This window comes from Cricetulus griseus, chromosome 4 (genome assembly GCF_003668045.3).
Source record: "Cricetulus griseus strain 17A/GY chromosome 4, alternate assembly CriGri-PICRH-1.0, whole genome shotgun sequence".
Classification (NCBI taxonomy): domain Eukaryota; kingdom Metazoa; phylum Chordata; class Mammalia; order Rodentia; family Cricetidae; genus Cricetulus; species Cricetulus griseus.
The window spans coordinates 194,459,125-194,480,355 of NC_048597.1; the positions used below are offsets into that span (position 1 = coordinate 194,459,125).

A 21,231-nucleotide genomic window follows, 5' to 3' on the forward strand; every position below is an offset into this window, starting at 1 on the left:
TTTGTTGTGAAATAATGCTAAATTCATCAGAAGAATGACTACCTTATGCTGAGTCTGTAGAAATCATTCACACATTTATTAATAGTCTCTTCTAAAATTCCTATGTATGGAAAAATGCTGATAAGAATTAAAGGAAAGTATTTCATCAAGAACATTAGATTTAATTTGGACGTTAAGTGGGAGGCAGAAGAAGCTGAGGTTTGATACATTTGTCCCGCTTTGGGAGAGATTCTGTGGTCCTTCCTTCAAAGGCTCACTGTCTCTTTTCATCTAATTCTACATTCCCATCTGTTCTCACTTTAGGGTGAGGGCATTTTTTTGCTCTCCCCTTTCATTTGACACACGCTGAAACTTGAAGTCCTGAAGATATTACCTTTGAACTCCAGCATGTAAAAAAGTACACAGACAATAGATTTTAAATAATTCATTGACCTCTTCATTGTGGCATTGAGCCACGATTTCAGTGTTTGCAGAAAATGAATTTTATGTCGTGTTTGTGTTCCTCAGCTTTGTATAACCCCAGATTTTCAAAAACAATATCTTTACTGTACCAAAAAAAGAGCATTAACTTTACCCCTTTTAATTCCCTCCAAATTAAGTTGTATTATATATTTGTGAATCTGGTGTCCAGCACAGTAATTACACATTTAAATGTTGAGATCAAATAGTGTGAGGCACTTTCACAGCTTTGGATACATAGTGTGATTCCTGCAAACATTCTAGAAGCCAACCTTTGTTATTACCTTCCCTCACATTCCCAAAATGACAAATCTCTGACTCTGATATAATTGTGTGATAATAAAAAATAGGCCTTTTCGTGTGCCCCCCCCCCCCCGTTCAATTACTTAATAAGAATGCCAAAAATTTTAGGGATTGTGGTTGCTTAAGGCTTTTTTTTTTTTTTTAAACACATGGAAGCAATAACTTTGCAATAGAGAATCCAACTGGAGAGGATGGTAACTTTCCATACCATTGTTTTTATCCTTTCTGTGCGGTCTCCTTGCTGAGAATAAGAACTGTTACACAGACAGACAGACAGACAGGCATGCAGACAGACAGGCACGCATGCAAATACACACACACACACACACACACACACACACACACACACACACACACTTTTGTAAGGTGATCGGATCCTGATAGTTTGGAAGATTTTTACAGAGCCCTCGTGAATCATTGTGTGAAAGGAAAGTTTTGTAGCTTTTAACAGAAGGAATTTTGCCTTTCTTAACTGTTTCATGTTAGAAAGGTTGGTTTGGCAGTTTTTTTTCCCATATAAAACCATTACTACCAAATATATAAATGCTGTATTTAAGCATGCCAGTATGAAAGAGAGGACAGATCCTAAATGATTTTGCGTTTTTGCCACTGTGGTACATATATTATTATTAAGAGTCATAAAGATACTAATTTGAAGAGTAGTTTATTAACTTTGTCATCTCAATTTTTTTAAAGTGCTTATTAGTGACATGTTAGCAACAGACAAAGCAGTCAGGGGAATTATACCTCATTGCTAAAAGATGGAGCCAGTCAGCATATAGCTTTTGACTATGAGCTGGACTTTTTTTTGTCTGTTTAAAATTACATGTATGACATGTATACGTATTACATCCCATATATATATATATATTATTATTATAGAAATATATATATATATATTTCTAAATATAAATGAAAAGTGTGCTGGGGAACCGAAAAATAGAAATCTGATATATTATATGTAAAAATAAAGTCTTCAAGATTCCAGACAGAAAACCTGTGCTGAAACAGCTGATCATCCTTCAGCCTCAGGCATTGTCTACCTTCTCCCAGACAGAGGGGGCTGCATCCAAGCCCAGCTGCCCCTGGAGCTTGAGTTCCTACAGTATTCTTATGTAGATGTCATACATACGTGACTGGATTAGGATGCCAGGCATCTAGAATGTGATGAGGGTAGTCCCTCATGAATGGCATTGGTGACTCTCAGAGGTCACCAGTTTGTCCATCACAGGGTGATACAACCACAAGGTGGTTAGTTCTCAGAGAAGCAGAAATGGGAGCTGGAGCTGGACTCGGTAAAGAGCAGTTTTGCACCAAAGCCTGATGAGTGCTTTTTGTGAGTGGCTTCTGCGGCCATAGATAGCAGTCACATCTGAGTCTCCCCGGATTGTACTGAGGACAGGTCTGCTCATGAGTATCTGGAGTGAAGCCCCCATTGCACTCTGGCCCATTTCTCCCTCTGTCTTCTGTGTGCTAGTTCCCACCACCCGCCTTCGCTGCCCTCACTCTATTTTTTAGGGGTGTGGGAGGCAGTCTTAAGTTTGCATGGCTGTTCTTGGAATCTTCGGCTCTGACCTAGTGTTGAGCTTTAGACATAAAATTCTTTTTCCTTGCTTATTTTTTGAGGTGATACAAAATATAATAGAATGCTTTATCTGGAAGGATTTAAACAGTAAAGAGTGAGAACAGGAAGCTGTGAAGGTGGGGTTTTTGTCAGCTCATGGAAACCAGCTTCGCTCAGTGTGAACACTTGCTTCCTGAAGCTTTTTGGGGGACGTTTTACTTCTTTGTCCCCAGCCTCTCACCCCTTATCACATCCTGCTCTTTATTTTTTTTCAAAACATCAAGTTGCCTACCCTCTGCTTGAAAACCTCCAAGGATGCTCTTTCATTGCAGCAGTAAGTTGCTTATATAAGACCTAAAAGAGTGGGTCCAGTTAGGTGTCTTGCATCTTTGTGTGATCCCTATGTGTTGGTTTCACTGACTGATTCTTTTTAGTTTTTCTTATTTTTTTTTTCATTTTACATACTAACCCCAGTCTCTTCTTCCTCCCCTTCTCACACCTCCTCCCTTCACCCCCATCCACACCTCAGAGGGGGTAAGGCCTTTTTTGGGGAGTCAACAAACTCTGGCATACCAAGTTGAGGAGGGACCAAGCCCCTCCCCCCTGTATTAAGGTTGAGCAAGGTATCCCACCATAGGGAATGTACTCCAAAAAGCCAGTTCAAGCACCCAGGATAGTTTCTGGTCCCACTGCCAGTCCCCCCCAAAATGATCAAACCACCTAACTGTCACCCACATTTGGAGGGCCTAGTTTGGTTTCATGAAGGTTCCCCAACTGTCAGTCCATAGTCCCTGAGCTCCTACTAGCTCAAGGCACTGACTGATTCTTGAGTGATAACTTAGTCCTGTAAGTAAGTGTGTGTGTTTGTGTTTCTTCAGTACTTTGGCAATGCCTTAATTTGGGCATTTGGGAGTTCTTGCATTAGACACTTTGAATTTACTAAAAGGAATAGATGATAAACAGTGATCCAGTATAGAATATAATATGACACAGTCAAGAGCATTGTGAGATTGTAAAATCTTTGACTATGTAATTGATACGTGGTAGCTAATGTAGCACAAGGGTGAGCATAACCCTGGAAATGAAGGTGGATTCAATTTGGGTAGAAGGGAGTGCAAGTCTAGGGATAAGCATGGTTTTGGTATGGTTAGAGTACAGTATGAAAGGCTGTAGCCTGAGGTAAAGGTTGACAAGTAGGATTTAGAACCCAAAGAATTTGTCTGTGTATGGAAGAAATCGCAGGACCAACCTGGATCACCTGGATATCAATTCCAATTTTCCTGTATACTATGCATAGAATATACCTTATAGACTTGGCAAATAGAAAACAGTAGGAAGTAAAAAAAAATAGTGCAGTGGCATATGATTAAAGGAGTTTAAGCAGGGGACTAGCAGATGGATTTTTTCCAGTTTGGGAGGGTAGGCTGGAGAGGTTCATGAAAAAACTATCTCCATAATCTAATTGAGGAATTTGAGGGTCTTCATGCCAACCACCTAGGGGTAGGATTGACAAGAAAGGTGGGTTTTAGAGAGTAGGAGGATGAATTTGATAGGAAGATTTGACTCAAGAGAAAGGTATGGGGGAAGGACTGAAGTAGTTGGTGGAATGTCTAGGAGCCAAAAGAAAATGCACACTAGTTGTATTGATAAGGGTGTGACTTCACTGAGATAAGAATAATTTTAGAATGTCGAGCATGTGAGCCAAGACTTGAAAGCACAAATGCAGGTTACCATTTCAATGAGGAGAGAGGTGAGGTGCATCACTCCCTCTTATCTGTGGTTTCTACCATTCTCTTATGTTTATAATAGTACCCTCAAAGCTCAGTAGTAGCCATGCCTGGGATTTTATTACAGGATATTGCTGTAATCATTTCCCCTTATGAGCAAAATGTTATTGTCCATCTCACCGAGTCAAGCTTTGTCAAAGGAAGGCATTCATATAGAGGGAAGATAGCATATTGTGACTTGGTGCCCTTTGTGACTTTTGGCATCCACTGGAAGATTTAGAACATTCTGTGAGGTTAAGGAAGGATTACTGTGGTTAGAAATAGGCTTAATTCTATGATGCTATTGGTTTAGCTCATTAGCTTCCCATCTTCGCTGCCTTCTCCCCTTCCTTGCTAGCTCATGGAGTCAAACTTTTAATATCTCTCAGATCTGTCTTCCCTTTGTTTCCACCAATAAATTCTAACTGATCCCAGAGAGCTATAAAACCTAAAAGAAAAACGTGGAAAATAGCAGCCATTAAGGTGGGAATTTTCTAAGACAACACAAATAACTTCCTGTCTTCCCCATGTTTGGTATAGTGTTGACTGTAGGCCTTTATTATATTGAGGCATACTCCTTTATTTCTAGTATCTATGAACTTTTATGTTAAAGGCATGTTGGGTTTTGTCAAAGGCTTTCTCTACATCAGTCAGGACAGCATTGTGATACATGTGCTTGGTTCTGTGTATGTGACGTATTATTTTGATCTATTCGAATATGTTGAACCATCTGTACATCCTTGGAATGAGGCCAATTTGATCCTAATTTATGGTCTTTGTAATATGTCAGTGAATTTATGGGAGTCAAGCTTCCTGAGTTTAAAAGGGAGGGCCCCTTTGCTCCCTTCTGCAAGCCCGGTGCTCAGAGCCATGTAGGGCATAAAGCAAAGATTCAGTAAGTGATTTAAATGAATTGTTTGTGCCTCCGCATCACTCTTGGCAATTTATTTGAAGGTGAGTGATATTCTTGCTGGGTTTTTGCTGCACATAAAAATTCCTGCTAGAAAAACCGGTAGGTGAACTGCTTGCTTTTACATCACCACTCCATTGAACAAAAACTCCATTGTGGCTTGTGCCTGTAAACTGTGGAGTGGGCACTGACATTATGTGTTTCTGTGCCTCACCTGTCTGCGTTGTGACCTTTCAACCGTTTCTTTTGAATACACTGCAGGAGTTTTTTTGTTTTTTTTTTTTCTTCTCCGAGTCTAAGGGAGACATTTGTATTCATGTGTTTACCATTGAAGTTTCATAGGCGCATAGAGTCGGTTATCTGAAGGAAGACATTCCTTTACATCATCAGTGACAGTGGCTTTTATAAATTGGTACCTTTAAATAATTCTTTTAATACCCAAAGAGTTTTATTTTTTACCTAGTGTTATAGTCCTCAAAAGGACTATGTGTCCTTGAAGAAAATTACAAATGATTTACAATAATTCTTTATAGGTCAGCCTCCTTGTCAATTTGAATGAAATGCCGAATAGAAATAATGAAAGAAGTTTACTCTGGCTCATGGTTCTGGAGCAGTGCTTCTCAACCTTCCTCATGCTGCGCCCCTCTAATCCAGCTAGTTCCTCACATTTGTGGTGACCCCCAACCATGAAATTACTTCATTCCTACGTCATAACTGTACCTTTATTACTGTTATGAATCATAATGTAAATATCGGGTATGCAGGAGATCTGATATGTGACCCCCAAATGGGGTCGCGATCCACGGGTTGGGAACTACTGTTTTAGAGTGGTTTACTTGGCCCCACATACTTGGGCTGGAGATCATGGCAGAAAGAAGGAATGGGAAGAGAGTCTCTATGTAATACAGGCCAGAAAGCTGAAAGGGAAAAGTTGCTGCTCTATTATCTCCCCTTCCCCCACCTTTTACTTCATCCAGGGTCCGAGCCCACTGGACAGGACTGCTTAGCATAATTGTGATGAGGTCACTCTTTGAAACAAGTCATGGCTACTCCTATGTTTTGATAGGTTTAGATTTCTCTCACCCTTCCATTTCTTTCTTGGATCAACTTTAAATTCCCAGCTGATGGTTTTGATAGTATACAATACATATTTTAAAACAGACCCGTCGTGTATTAGTCTTTGCTGAGCTGACCCAACTTTCCAATTGTCCTTAAATCATTTTTCTCCTGTGTTCTGCTACTCTTTGCTTTTGATGCAAATACTTCTAAGCAGCAGTTAAAGAAACTGAAATGCAGCTTTGTCTTCCATCTAATTTCTTAACAGTCTCCTGCCTCTGCACTCAGCCTCCAAATTTATACTCTTTATTTGTTTAACCATGCACTTTTCTGGGCATGGGTTTCTCTACCCAAGTGTGCATGACAGACCATCTTGAATGTATTTTGTGACTAATATTCTAACATCACATAATCCTATATATTTTATTAAAACCACCTTTCATGCAGCAGCTCCAAAAAAAAGTTCAAGTACATTAAAATAAGTGCTGCAATATGTTGATAAAGTATTATAGAATATCAAATATGATGGAATATTTAATTATGTGGGCAGCTAATAACTTAATAAATTAAATGCAGTATTTGTTTTAGCAAAACCTACATAGTTTTAACAAAATAGGACCCAGATTGACCAGTGGTTAAATTGAGTCTTGGGAACCACAGGTGTTAGCTTCATTCTCCCATAGAAAGATGCCACATGGACTTGTCTTGGGCTGTTCAGAGAACCCCATCTTTTTTGTTTTATAATGAGTTCTTTTTCTTTCTTGCTCTTTCAGGTTCTTTTTTTTAATTTTAATTTTTATAATTGTAGTTAATTAGACCAATTTTAACTTAGAAACAAAACAAGCTTCTATTACATGTCAATCCCAGTTCCCTCTCCATCTCTTCCTCCCTTGCCCCTCCCTCCCACACCCTACCGAAACCCATTTCTGCTCTCTAGGGAGGGTGAAGCCTTCCATGGGCGACCTACAAAGTCTGTCATATCATTTAGAGCAGGGTCTAGACCCTCCTCCATTTGTCTAGGCTGAGAGAGTATCCCTCTATGTGGAGTGGGCTCCCAAAGTCCATTCCTGTACTAGGGATAAATACTGGTCCACTACCAGAGGCCCCATAGATTGCCTAGACCTCCAAACTGACCTCCTCATTCAGGGAGTCTGGAACAGCCCTATGCTGGTTTCTCAGCTATCAGTCTGGGGTCCATGAGCAACCTCTTGTTCAGGTCCAAGGTTTCTGTGGGTTTCAACAGCCTAGTCTTGACCCCTTTGCTCATCACTCCTCCCTCTCTGCAACTGGATTCTAGAGTTCAGCTCAGTGTTTAGCTGTGGCTGTTTGCTTCTGCTTCCATCAGCTACTGGATGAAGGCTCTAGGATGGCATATAAGGTAGTCATCAGTCTCATTATCAGAGAAGGGCATTTAAGGTAGCCTCTTGACTATTGCTTAGATTCTTATTTGGGATCAAATTTGTAGATCTCTGGACATTTCCCTAGTGCCAGATTTCTCTTTAGACCTATAACGGCTCCCTCTATTATGGTATCTCTTTTCTTGCTTTCCTCTATTCTTCCTCTGACTAAATCTTCCTGCTCTCTCATGTCTTCCTCTCCCCTCCTCTTTTCCCCTCCTCCTCTTCTTGCTCCCTCTCCCCTCCCCTCCATACTCCCAATTGGCTCAGGAGATCTTGTCCATTTCCCTTTCTCTGGGGGACCATGTATGAGAGAATCCCATCTTTTCTCTTGCTTTTTCCTGCCTCCTTTCCTCCTTCTTGTCTCTCCATACCCACCTTTTCCCTCTGTCTTTCTTGACATGTCCTTCTGTCTCCATGCCAGCCATAGCAAGCATGCAAATCTTTGAAGAAAATTCATAGATCATTTCTCACCATAGGTAGACTAAACAATATTGAGTAGTTTGTACTTATGAGAACTTTCTGTACCCAACTAGGCAAGAAATAGAAGTCCCTGGTAGTACTGGATAGAAGTTAAGGAATAAAGTTGGATACAGGCAATCCTTCCTCTGCGTGGTTGGTCAAAGTTGGGTCTTATTTAAAACAATATACAAACCCTTATCATTTGAATGGCACCTTTAGAAGTTGATCTTCTGTCAGTAAGAGTCGTGTGTGTGTTAAGGTAGGGTGATTCTCCCTACATCACCTTTTGTCATAAAGAACATGTGAGCTAACGCATTGCTGGTGATTTTCTCAAACAGGTGTTATTGAGAGGGTGGATACAGGACTTATCTGTGCTGTTGATTTTCCCTGAGGATATCATAGCTAGTAGTAGATTAACTGATGCTGTTAGGGGGTTATTTTCCTAACGCTAAAACTAGCAGTGTCAGCACAGCACATGGTTAAGAGGAACATTATTCCCAACATATGAAATGAAGGAAAAGAAACACCAGACAGGGATCCATAAAACATTTTAAAACAAGTTTTCATAAGACTGAGATAAATTAAAACTTGCTACTTAGTAAAATTTCCTTTTAGAAAAGGCCTCAATCCGAAACGCTGGTTGCGCTATTTGAAGAAATTGCCTAAGTGCTTACACATTCGTTTGGTGTGACTTTTCTTACCCCTTGCATTGTTACTCAAGATTAGGGAAAATGTTATTTGTCCTTTGCTAAGGAAGCATTGTGTTAATGATCTATTGTCCATCATCGTGTTATCTTATTGAAAACCCTGCCCTGAAAACCAGCACTTGGCTCACTGCTAGAACAGTGGCCCTTGGCTCTCCATGTTGTCTGCGATTACGGGAAAGAACAGGAGTCCATTATACTTGTGGGTTTAGGGGAAGCATAGATAGGCATATATGGTGAAGGACAGTTTGTCTTTGAAAGTCTATTGCTTAGGACTGTGGGATTATCAGTTTCTCTACCATCTATAGCACTTTAAAATTTTGTAGATAATAGCTTGTCATTATTAGTGAAAGTTTCTAGTACTGTGGTGTGTGTGTGTGTGTAGTGAAATACAATCAACCCAAATATACTTCATGTATTAGCTTGTTTTCTTGTTTCTGGGAAAGAAAGCCTGACATAAGTATCTTAAAAGAAGGCAGGTCTTCTTTTGCCTTGTGTTTTCAGAGAGTTCAGTTCATAGTGGGAGGGCATTGTAGAACAGAGCAGTTCCAATTGTGGTGGCCAAATATAGTCAAAGAAGAGAACACAAGGAGAAGCCAGATGTACCCTTCAAGGACACACCTTCTGCAGCCTACATTTTTCTATAAGGCCCCACATCCTGCCTTTCACCACCATTCTTTATGCTGTTGGCCTTTTGTCTTAGGTCCCTAGGCAATAAGAGAGCCAAATTTAGCATCATATTATGATGTATTAAGGTCTGAATCCTTAATTTGTGTGTGTTTGTGTGTTAGAACCCTGATGATCTAATTACATTTGGAGACATCATCACAGATACACCACACACACACACACACACACACAGACACACACACACACACACACACACTGCATGCACACAGAAATTAGAAAGTTGTGTTTTCCTAATAATTAAGCATCTCTGAATCTTGGGGAGTTGATGATGAAAATTGACCATCACATTTTTCTTCTGGAGATCTGCAAGGCAAGCATTTCAAATATGGCTTTGTTACTGCATTGGTTTCATGAGTCCTAAGTTATTGGGACGTAGACACACACAAGTGCTGTCTTTCCTAAGGGCCTTTATTGAAGGAGAGATGCTCAGGTGCACAGTGAGTGACTGCAGGGTCCCTGCTCCTGTGTCAGAGAGTTGAACTGAAGGTGGCAGAGAATCTGCACCTGCTGCTTCCTTCAGTACCTTGGCTCAGGTCCTGAAAATGCTGTTTGCATTTCCAGGAAGTTTGTAACTTTCTATGTATCTGCCTGACCAGGCATGGGCACATAGAGGACCTGACTGGTAGTGGAATAATGATGATCCTTTACTTCATTTTCCAAACTAGAAAAGCCAACACAAACCAGGGTTCATTCATGCAAATGGGGTTGTGTACTTATCCCCTTGAACTACTTTATAGAAGACGCCACCTTCCACATTGTGCCATTTCATTTTAAGTAAAGGGTCCAGGATGATGAAGGTAAGGATAGGTAGCATTTTTTGTAAATCACATTTGGGTCTCTTATGGCCCAATAACCTGAGACACATCACCTATAACTTAAATGCTAGATTTGGTCTCAGTGGTCATGCCTTTTAAATGTGAAATCTTACTCTGGAAATGAGTGTCTGCTCCTTCATATGCTTAGCAGAAACTCCTTGGGAGTCACGAATAGCCTGTTTATTGTAATGGAATCTAAGTGATCTTAATAGTTTCAGAACATCAATATTTTCTGTGTTTAAATTAAAATGTACTTTTTCTCCCTGGTTGGGTATATAGTAGCTAGTATTATGCACAAAGTGAATATAAAAATATATTTCTGTGACTTAATATGCCTTTAACTTTTTAATAATGTTACAAATCAGCACTTGCAGAAAAGAAATGAGCCTATTAGTAGTTACTTTCTCTTTTTATGAGGCTGGGTTTTTAAAATAATTGCTGAAAAAGCAGACCACATTATTCTCTCACGGCAAATCAGAGCTGTGCGGAGAATCATTAACCATTTGTGTGTTTATTCTTTCAGCAAACTTTCAGTTGCACTTAATCCTGTTACCAAGGGTCTGCAATTAGTCTATAGAAACTTGTTTAGTATCACATAGCCTCAGTGAAAGAAAACAGTAGGAAAGGTAAAAATTGTATGAAAAATAGTGGCTTATGAACAAATGAATATGATAACACACACACACACACACACACACACACACACACACACACACACACACACACACACACACACACGTCCCAGAGAACACAAAGATGTCTTAGGCATGTGACTCCATGTCTTAAGGTGTTTTGTTATTGTTTTCTTTTTCAGGACACCATATTTTGAATAAGACTTTATAATAGGAATATGGTTTATACTGAATTAAGTTCTTATGAAAGTTAAGTTACCTAATTCACCTTTAGCCTGCAGCAAGAAGTAAGTAACAACGGTACATACAGGGACAGTAGACAAATGAGAGCTAACTTCTCTTCAGAAACAATGGAGGCCAGAAGGCAGTAACATCTTTAAAAGAAAAGAAGAAAAATTAATATCCTGCCCTAAATCTACATTTGTTGAACTCTCCTAAAAAATACCAGAAAAATAATAAAATTGCACTTATTCACAGTATTTATCATCTTGAGAATTAGGTTTCACCATAGAACTTTGGTGGGACACAGTCTGTACTTAACATGGGTGCATATGAAGTGACCTCCTTGACTGTTAGTGAGGTTGTTCCCTTCTTTACACATTCAATCTCAAAGGAACCCGTATTTTCATGTTCAGTATTCTCGAACCTACATAAATTTTATAGTGAAACTCATATAAATTAGGAAATCTGAAAGTATGTTGCTTGAGCTTTTGGAGTAAAAGTCTAAGCTCTGGAAGCCTTCAAATGTCAGTCTAAGCCAATATTCTCATTTATTAAAGAGACAAGAAATAGTGAAAAGCTGAGAAAGAGATTCATCCATGTGGCCACATCTGGAGGTAGAGATAAAGAGGGCCAGTGACCTCCAAGTTCATCTTTAGGGTTCTGACATGAGGTTGGGGTTTAAATAGAGGACACAGGTGGGCATAACTATGCACTCCTGCCTAGTCAAGGTGTAGCCCAGTTCACCACTGACCCCTTGTTGTCTCCACTCTAGGCTTTCCTGCAAAGTAGCTGTAAGTTGTCAGAACTGTGTGAAGGCTTTTCCTGGAGTATAGGTTGGTGACAGGCGTTAGCCTTTATCTTTTCCCAGCAAATGATTTCCTGGGGTGATTCCAGTTACTTGGGGGCCATTATGTCAATAGTTTTGACAGCCAATTTAAGAAGGGAGGAGGGGTGCTTTTGTGTCTTTTTGGAATATCTTCTGTCTTGCTAGGACAGTCACAGAGTCCCATGTGCTTTGACACAAGCAATGTTATGGTAATCCAATGGTCCTTTTAGATGGGAGGGGTATAATAGTATCTGGAAAAGATTGTGCTTCATATTTTTCTGCAACACCAGTTTTTCTAAATCTTAAATGCCCCTCAGATATGTACACTTTTTTCCTCCAATAGGTAAAAGATTTTTTCCCCTCAAATGGGCAATATCTCTTTGTATCTGAAAGTAGACAATATTCAGAAAAGAGACTTCTCAGCTGGGCATGGTAGCATGCATCTGTAATCCCATCACATGGGAGGGGAAGTAGTTCAAGGTCATCTTCATCTGGAGAGTGAGTTGGAAACCAACCTGGCTTCCATTAGACCACATCTCAATAGGGGGAGAAAAAATTGTCAGCCTGATGTGGCATATGTTGTAATCTCATAATTTTAGCAAGAGTTCTAGGGTAGCTTCAGAACACAGAGAGACCTTGTCTCAACAAAGTATAAAAAGAGTGATAAAACAACATATTTTTGTATTTTTTATGTTATAAATTCATCCTATATTACTTAACATTATTAACATTAGAGAGTGAGCTGGATATGATAGCATGTACTTTAATCCCCTGAGAGGCTAGGTTTGTGGAGTAGTGTTGAGGGTAGCCTGTGTAACATAGCAAGCTCTTGTCTCAAAACAAAAAGGCATAAGAAAAATAAGCTAGATAATGTTTGTCATGCATCAGTGGTGCATTTCAGACCTGTGTGGTAAGGTCACGATGAAAGTCTTCAGGAAAGTGTCATGCATGGATTGAACTGTATTCCACATTCATAGTATGATTAAGCTATCACAGTTCTTTATTTTTAAAGCAAATCATAGATGTTTTATAATTTTGTAAATGATCTCTTCAGAATGCCAAATGTTTAATACACACTTTTTTTTTGATATTAACATGGTCACCTTGAGAAATGTTGGTGGGCTGGGCGTTTGAAATGCTGGCTTTCTGGAAAAAGCAATGTTGTCAAGAAGAAGATAAAATTGTTTTCTAGGAAAAGGAAAACAGCGTTTGCTAGGTTTTGGTGCCTAAGAAGCAGCCCAGACTCTCTGGCTGGTCAGACTTGAAGCAAGCAGCAGGCTCTTTCCATAATTGTGTTTTTTATGTTTAACTTCAATTTCCAATTTGGGTTTATTTGGTTTTGTTGTTAAAGGAAATATATTACACTATTTTTTGCTGAGCTGTGCCGGGAGCAAACATGTAGTGTGGCTGTGTGGAGAGATGTGGCATTTATTGGAAACCTTTGATCTGTAGGGTTAGCAGCTACCCTTTGTGTTTATTCACAGGCATGTGTGTCACAGTGATGCCTTCAAAAGAAATGGACATGCCAGTGTGCCTGGGAGAGGGACTTCTAGGAAGCCGATACAGTCATAGAGAGAAACGTGTTCACTTGGTATATCTGAGCTCTTATTCTGTCTCATCCCATGGTTCCAGAAGCTGGATTTTCATCATCTACATCAGAATCCTCTAGTATAGAGACAATGCCCCTGTCTGGGAGACTGAAGACACTGTTTTCAAAGCTGGTTAAACCCATGTACTCATCAAACCCAATATGCCCGTGAAATAGACAATAAGCAATTTGCTTCCCTAAGAAGCTCAGTCATTTAGTCTGATTTTTGTCTCTCTTAAAGATTTATCAACATGGTTTCTTCTGCTATTTCTTGTCATACCCTTGTCTATGCACAGCCAATTCTATCCATTGCTGGTTTCTTTGTGTTCAGGATCTGTTCATAAGATGGCACCACATAGTGTTTTCCATTGCCATTCAGAGAGCTAAGGTTCTTAAAGCTGCCTCTGTTTTTATATTGCTGTTTATTTCTATACAACAAGACCCACTTAGGTGAGTCTCCCAGAAGGCACTGCACAGGAACACTCTGCTCTGAGAAGAGAGTCTGAGAATTTTCAACTACTTGATCTTGAATACCTCATGTTTAAAAACCCTAAGGCAGAGTAGTACCTTTTTTTTTTTCTTAAAAACTTTGTTTCTTTATTTCTCTGTTAACCCACAAGGCACTGATTTGCCAGTATTCTGTTTAGAGAAGATGGAGACCATTTGAGTTAAAATATAGTGAAGGACATGTAGCCAATATTTATTGAACTATCAGCCATCAGGCTCTAAGTTCTTTACCAGGATTATTTTATTATTAGTACTGTTAAAGCTACAACCAAAACAATACTATGAAATAGGAACTACTGTCATGTCCAGAAAGGGTGTACAGCTAAACCAAAAATTCACATTACAAGTAGGTAGTTGATTTCAACTGTGGCCAAGTAATTCTACATAGTTGAATGGCTCTAAATATGTCTTTTATAGAAAAGATGCAATATCTGCCTTTAAAAAAGTTGAAAAATGTTTCAATTAAATATTTGTTATCATGTTATGTTTTGAACACTGGGATTAATCCTGTGATAGTTTTCAGTCATTTAAGTATATCTGATGTAAGTTGTATTGACAGAGAAGCCAACATTTTATATAATCTTTAGCTTAATAATCTTTGTTTTTGTTTTGGCTAAACATCCCAGTAACTTTACAAGGATTATAAAATGATCCAATAATATAAAGGTTGCTTTGTCATACTTGATCCATTTTAACAAGCACAAGTAGGAAGGATTTTTAGTGTCATTTCACTGTGTTTACAAGAGCTAGATTTTTATATTGTGTATTTCAAGATTTTATAGATAATAACCTAAATTTTCAAATCACAATAAACATCCATACTGCTGGCAGGAGAAACTTGGAGAGCCTGCTCCTTAGTGCTCAGTTCTTCAAAGACATAGATGTCTGACTGGAGGCTGTGTTCTGCGTGTGGAGAGTTTGATCTTGACTTTGCTATTCGGCTGGTGTTTCCAAGTGTTCAGATGCTCCCTGGCTGAATAACTGGAGTTATGACACAGGGGATCTTAACAATATCTTTTTTGTCCTTCAAAGCTTTTATTTATTGCATTCTGGAGGAATATACAAAATAAATATTAAATATAAAATAGGAATATATACAACAAGATAATGCTGTGTTCTCTCATTTTTTTTTCTCATTGTGGAAAAACAGAGACGGAAATCTTTCAGAAATAAAATTCACTGTGGTGATGTTTCTGAAGGCTGTGTTTTTACACTTGTTTCTCAGTTGTGTGGCTTTACAGTAGCAGAACTGGGAATGCAACTAATTTTCTGTGCCAACTGAGTCTTTGTCACTTGGTCATGGTTTCACACTTGTATGTGCTTGGTCTTCAGTTTTCTTAGAGGTAGTTTTATTTGCATTATTGTGAATAGAGTTGGGGGATTGTCAATTTGTAGGTGAAGCTGCTGTCTGGATATTGGGCTGGTAGACCCTGTGGCTCCATCTGGATGAAGAGGGAAACTCCTCACCTAAATGTCCTTTATTAGGTTTGCATTCTATTCCCTGCCCTGCCAGCTTTGATTTTTTTTTTTTTTTTTTTTTTTTTTTTTTTTTTGTGTGTGTGTGTGTGTGTGTGTAGCAGTTTTCTTCTTCTAGAATTGTAAATGACTGTTTAAGGTAAATGAACAAATCTCTGACATACAACTTTGAATGCCTAGGAGTGTGATGTAGAAGGTCCATGTACAGTCAGGCTCCCCAGGGATGCTTTCTCTGCCTCACATCTCTTTCAGGAATTTAAAGTGCTATTAAATGAGGGGGGCGTTGAAGGAGGAGATTGAATATGTTTTTGATTCTCATAGATGATGCTGAATACCTACAGTGAAACATGCATTAGTGTCATAGCTTTAATCAATTTGACCAACATCTTGCTAAAGTTAGAATTGTAATTTAAAGGGGAAATAAAAAGCAGAATTAAAGATTGTTTAGATAAACATAAATGATATTAAACAATATTTAGAATTGTAATTTAATGGTAGAAATGCAGAATTAAAGATTGTTTTAAATAAACATAAAGGAGTATTAAAGAGACACAAGATTCAGAAAACAGTCTCTGCTGTCTTGAAAATAAGAAAGGCTATGGTTATAAGTGAATGATTCAAAAGTAGTTAACTATCATAATGATATAAACAACCCCCCCAAACTTTCAACAGAGTATAAGAAAGTCTGTATACTAACAGAAGTTCAGTTTTCATAAGTTCTCTTTCAAACAGTTTAATGAAAGGGGTTTGCAAATATGTAGATGTCATCACTAGGATTGAGATGAGGTAAGAATGGATAATATATTGTTACCATTCCTTCATTTGTGACTTTGAATTTCTGGACTTGATTTAGTTACCATGCAATATATGTATTCTCTTTTAATGTCCTTAAGAACTTACTGTTTTTTTTTATTTCATAAATGCCAGTGTGGAGTTCTGACTTTTATTTTTTTCTGAAAAGTAAAATTTCCAACATTGACTCTGTTAAAAGAAAGGAAAATCTAAATCTTCATATAGCAATGATGATATCTGGCCAGTAGCTTGTCTTTGAAGGTAGAAAAAGAACCAGTTGCATGTTTTTGTTAAGTTCCACTGACTGTCAAAGAGTGGCATATAAAATCTTCTAAGTTAGAAGTGAGAACTTAAGCCATTTCATTTTATGAAGTTTAAATTAAATCATGAAGTTAGTATAACTTCAAATCCTGGCAATGCCAATTTAAGAACACTCAAGCATAGATGAATCTCATTCATAAACATAGGTGAATATATAACAACTGTCTCTTGGGTTGTTCAAGGTCAAGTTGAATTGCTCTAGCAGTGACAGGTTAGTTTACATTAAATAACTTACAACTAGAAGGTAGACTAGGTGGCAGAAGGAGGGAGGCTCCCAGTCTGCATGCATGAAGATTTGCTCTGTAATCTTAAGCAGCTAGCAGTGAAAACAGAGCCATTCTTTGCAAATTAGCAACTTGATACCTTCTAAAAACCTACGACAAAAACATGTAATAACAAAATATTAAAAGAATTAGCTTTACAATCAGAAAGCAGGTAAGTCATTCTAATTATATTTGTTGTCATGTTTCATGTCCTCACCAGCACACTAGCACAAAAGAGAATTGAAAAACCTAAAAGGATAGGAGAAATAAAGAAATAAAAAGTGTCACTTATTGACAGAGAAATTGATTTCTACATAGAAGACTCAGTTTAATCTAAGACTTTAATAATGATGTTACAAATACCAATTAGAACTTGAAAATACATTTTTCCTAAACACAAGTCTATGTTTATAGTAGCAACTATAGGAGCTTAATAATGCTTAAAATTTCATTTGAGACTTTTATGGAAGATTATAAGACAAATGAAAAACACTAAAATAATTTAAAAATGATTCTTAAGGAAGTTTATAGGTTGGGGACTCATCAGGTAGTAAGCTAATGTCTGATTCATCTCTAGACTCATCCTGTCGCAAATAAATCTTAGCCTGTTTTTCTTGCAGTTTATATTTTTTAACTTTCATTTTTCATATGCATTTATGTGTGTGTGTGCCACATGTACCTTGGTCAAAGGACAACTTGCAATTCTCTCCTTCCACCATGTGGGTTTCCGGGATCAAACTCGGGTCATCTGACTTGGTAGCAAGCACCTTTAGTCTCAGAGCCATCTTGCCACCCCTTTCTTGAGTGCATTGAGTTGATCCTAAATGCTTTAGAAGTGAGTAAGGGCCCCATATAGTCAAGCTCTGTTCCAGAGGAATTTTCTGCTGCATGCTGAAGTAGAAGGAGCAGCCTGCAGTAAGAGTATGGGGACAGCCCGCACCTCTGCATGTTCCTCACATGACTTGGGACACATTATAGCCTTGACGGCATCTGTTCAGCCCCTTATCTGCAGAGCCAGGACACCCAGCCAAGTTGGTTCAATTTTACTGATGCTCTTAGCATCTTCCTCTTGGGTCCTGAGCTGCTTCCGTCAGGTATTGTATGAATAGATCTATAATGAGCGATACAGAGGAAGCTTTAGGCCTGTTCAGCCCCCTTTCTGCTGATGACTGTCGATGGCTATTTAATCTCTGTTTCAGTTCCTTCATGGAAAAAACCAGAAAAACCATAGTGCCTCTTGGGTTAAGCAGTTGTTACAATAAAATGAATCAGCGCGGTAACGCTGGCAGAACATCGCCTGGCATCCATTGCCCAGTAAATATTAGCTATTGTTGTTACTATTTCTCTGCATTGTTTTGTTGCTCAAAATACTTTGTTTTGTGTTACTTTCTGATAATACTTTGCATTTGGTTTAATTGTGCCATAAGTGTAAAAAATATAGCAGATTTAATTTATCAGTGTAGACTGAACCTCAGGAACAGCTAGGGATTAAAGTGCTGTGTGTTTGTCTTTAAAGAGAATTACTGGTTTAGTTGAGAGATACCTTAAACACACTTAACCTAAACATGATTTACTAGTACAAAGTTTGTCAACTCTACAGAGATGCAGTGCCTGAAGATTTCATAGAAAATATAGAATTATCTCTACAACTCAAGGAATGAGTAAAAGTGTCCTGGACATTAAACCAATAGGTATCTAAATAAACCAGCCATTACAGAAAATGCAAGTATTTAATATAGGTTACAAGATTGTGACAATGTGTATGTTGATGGAAAACCATCACCAAGCACATAAAAGGATTTTTTAAAAAATGGTACGTGATCTGGAAATTTCTAGAAACAGATAAACCAGGTAGTGGGGATTTAGCCGTAACTTTCCCATGAGTCCCATGCTGTAAATTGAAGTCAGCGCTCTCTTGCCTTCCTCCTGACCCTCACCTCTTCCTGTGGGTTGGCTTCATGCCCAGTCCTATGGGACACTGTTGAGGCTAATGAGAATAGATGAGCAACTGGTATAAGTAAACCACAGGCTGTTCCTGGGAGGGGAAGGCCATTTTCCAGAGATTCGTACAGTCAGGCTCCAGCCCATCCCAGACCAGTGCTGAAACGGCTCTTCTGAGCTTGCCACAGAGCACTGGGCTCCCCAGCCTCCCCTGTCAGTTAAATTATGTAACTTCAGTGGAGTCAGAGATGTGCTCTCTTCTCTATCTTAGAAGTAGTTTCCACATCCAGCTTTTCTCTCCCAGAAATGTAATGGCATTGGGGAAATCAGTTTTATTCAATTGGACTAGGGTTAGAAGTTGTTACTTAACACAGTGTCTTCTTCTGAGGTATTTTATATTACATCATGATTTCTTTATCTGGAAAACAGATGGTCATGCCCAACAGACAGAGATCCATGCAATAACGTGTGCGGAGTCATCACACTGCACAGTAATAGTGATGTAATGAGCTTGTATCTCCTTTATTCCTTCCTCAAAGCTGGACTCATCCAGACTCTATGCCAGTGTTTTTGCTTTTAGGGCTAAAGGTTCTCTGTTACATATATGTACATACATATACATACATACATACATACATACACACACACACACACACACACACACACACACACACACACACACACACAGCCTTGAAAGAGCTGAAATTTTCAGTTCAGCAAATTGAAACTTAATAGTTTTTAGGTGTGTTCCTTCCAGTCTTGTGGAAAATATAAGACCATCATTGAAAGGCAACAGAATTATAGAATGTATCTAGCTGTTATAGAAAACATACTGTTTACTTAAGGCATACTTGCTCTTTTATAAAACATGCTGTAAATGTCCAAGTTGATATATTAAATATGATTATCTCATTTTTAACAGAATATGAAGCATGCATTTCATAATAGAGGAAAATTTTTATTTGTATGTAAAACACTTAAAGGAAAAACCTATTAAAGTTTTAGGAAATTCATTTGTGGAGCTATGTTCAGTTGAGTTTTGAAGACTTCATGTGATGGATTAAAATAAAAATGATTAAATATAAAAATCATTTCCAAAGTAAACTTACAAATCACTTTATAATGTAGTTAATTTAATCGAGCTAAGAGTTTTCAAATCCACAATATTGCAAAGGACGTAGGACTCCTCCTGGCTGAAGGATGGACACTGATCTCATGAACTATTTTTAATAATAGTTAAAAAAACAAATACATTAGTTACTTATGACATAGGAAGATCCTATGTCTAGAAAACCAGAAATCTTGTGAACCATAAATGCACAAATAACCATCAGTTTAATTTTTCGCACTTTCTCTCAGATGCCTAAGTGTTTATTTGTATCACTTCATTTTTATAATTTTGAAATTGTGCTGTGTATATGTTTTGTTTCCTACATATTATGCATATCATTGCATATCCTAATTTTGTTAAAAATCTTTAGTGGTTGTGATAGTCTGTCATTTGCAAGCTTTGACACGGTGGCTGACTAGTTAACTTTCTCAGGACTTCAAGCCTCAGCAGAATATTGAAATAAACTTTTACTAAACATTCACTGTTAAGTGTGCCTTCCTTTCATGTCACACATCAGAGGTAGCATCTGTCATTACACAATTATTAAATATTATTCCTCAGAATAAATGGGGGGAAATCCCTGTGGGTAGAGTTTCTTACTATTTGTTATAAACATAAATGCATAATTTAAGCTCAGTGAAATAACATACTTTATACCTGCCATTATTTTATATCACCCATGTTTCTTTATGGAAATACTTTTGTCTACTATTAATAACATGGGTTATTGAGAATATATTTGGATATTGGAGCAATTCAGAAGTGCATTTTATCTACTGGTTTTGTCTTATACTTTCATGCTTCATCTTTGAGTTTATTAAAATATTGTCTCCGAAATACTGTCTAACTGAATTTTGGTAGTTTCAATCGAAGTGTAAACAGTGGTTTATTGTTCATTTGACATAGTTCTTCCTTGGGACAATGTAAAGAATAACTTATTTAAACAAATGTAGAGCCCCTACCATATCTCACCTTATAGAAGGCATAGAATGAGTGGAACATTATTTCCCTTCCAGATGACATCAGAAGTTAGAGCGCAAACTGGTCTGTAAAGCAAAATCACAGTAGAGGGTTTTAAAAAGTGAAAGTATCCATACGGGCCGTCTCGGCCGTCAAGCGTGTTGTCAGACTCGGGTAGCTTCTAAGATTTCCTTCATGCGCTGTGAGTTCCAGATTCTGGAAGAGTGGAGATAGCTGGCGGGTTTCCATAGGTAGTGTAATTTTAAGTTTAGCATAATTTAGTTTGACAGTTAAATCATAAAACAGATGTTAAAACATTTGCAAAGCCCAGTGAGTTGCTTTTTAATTGGCAGGCTGATCACCTTCAGTATTTAAGCTGTAGTTGTGTTTTTATCTTAGATTTTCTGTACACTGTAATGATTTAGTGTGTATGTGAGAAACAGCCGCTCTTGTGTACCATGTGACA

General features: G+C 38.1%; 1 protein-coding gene across 6 annotated transcripts in view; it reads left to right on the forward strand.

Annotated features, from left to right (window-relative positions):
* Positions 1 to 21,231, forward strand: part of Bckdhb (branched chain keto acid dehydrogenase E1 subunit beta) — a 177,793-nt gene that overhangs the window by 123,918 nt on the left and 32,644 nt on the right. The gene's annotated exons all lie outside the window — the stretch shown is intronic.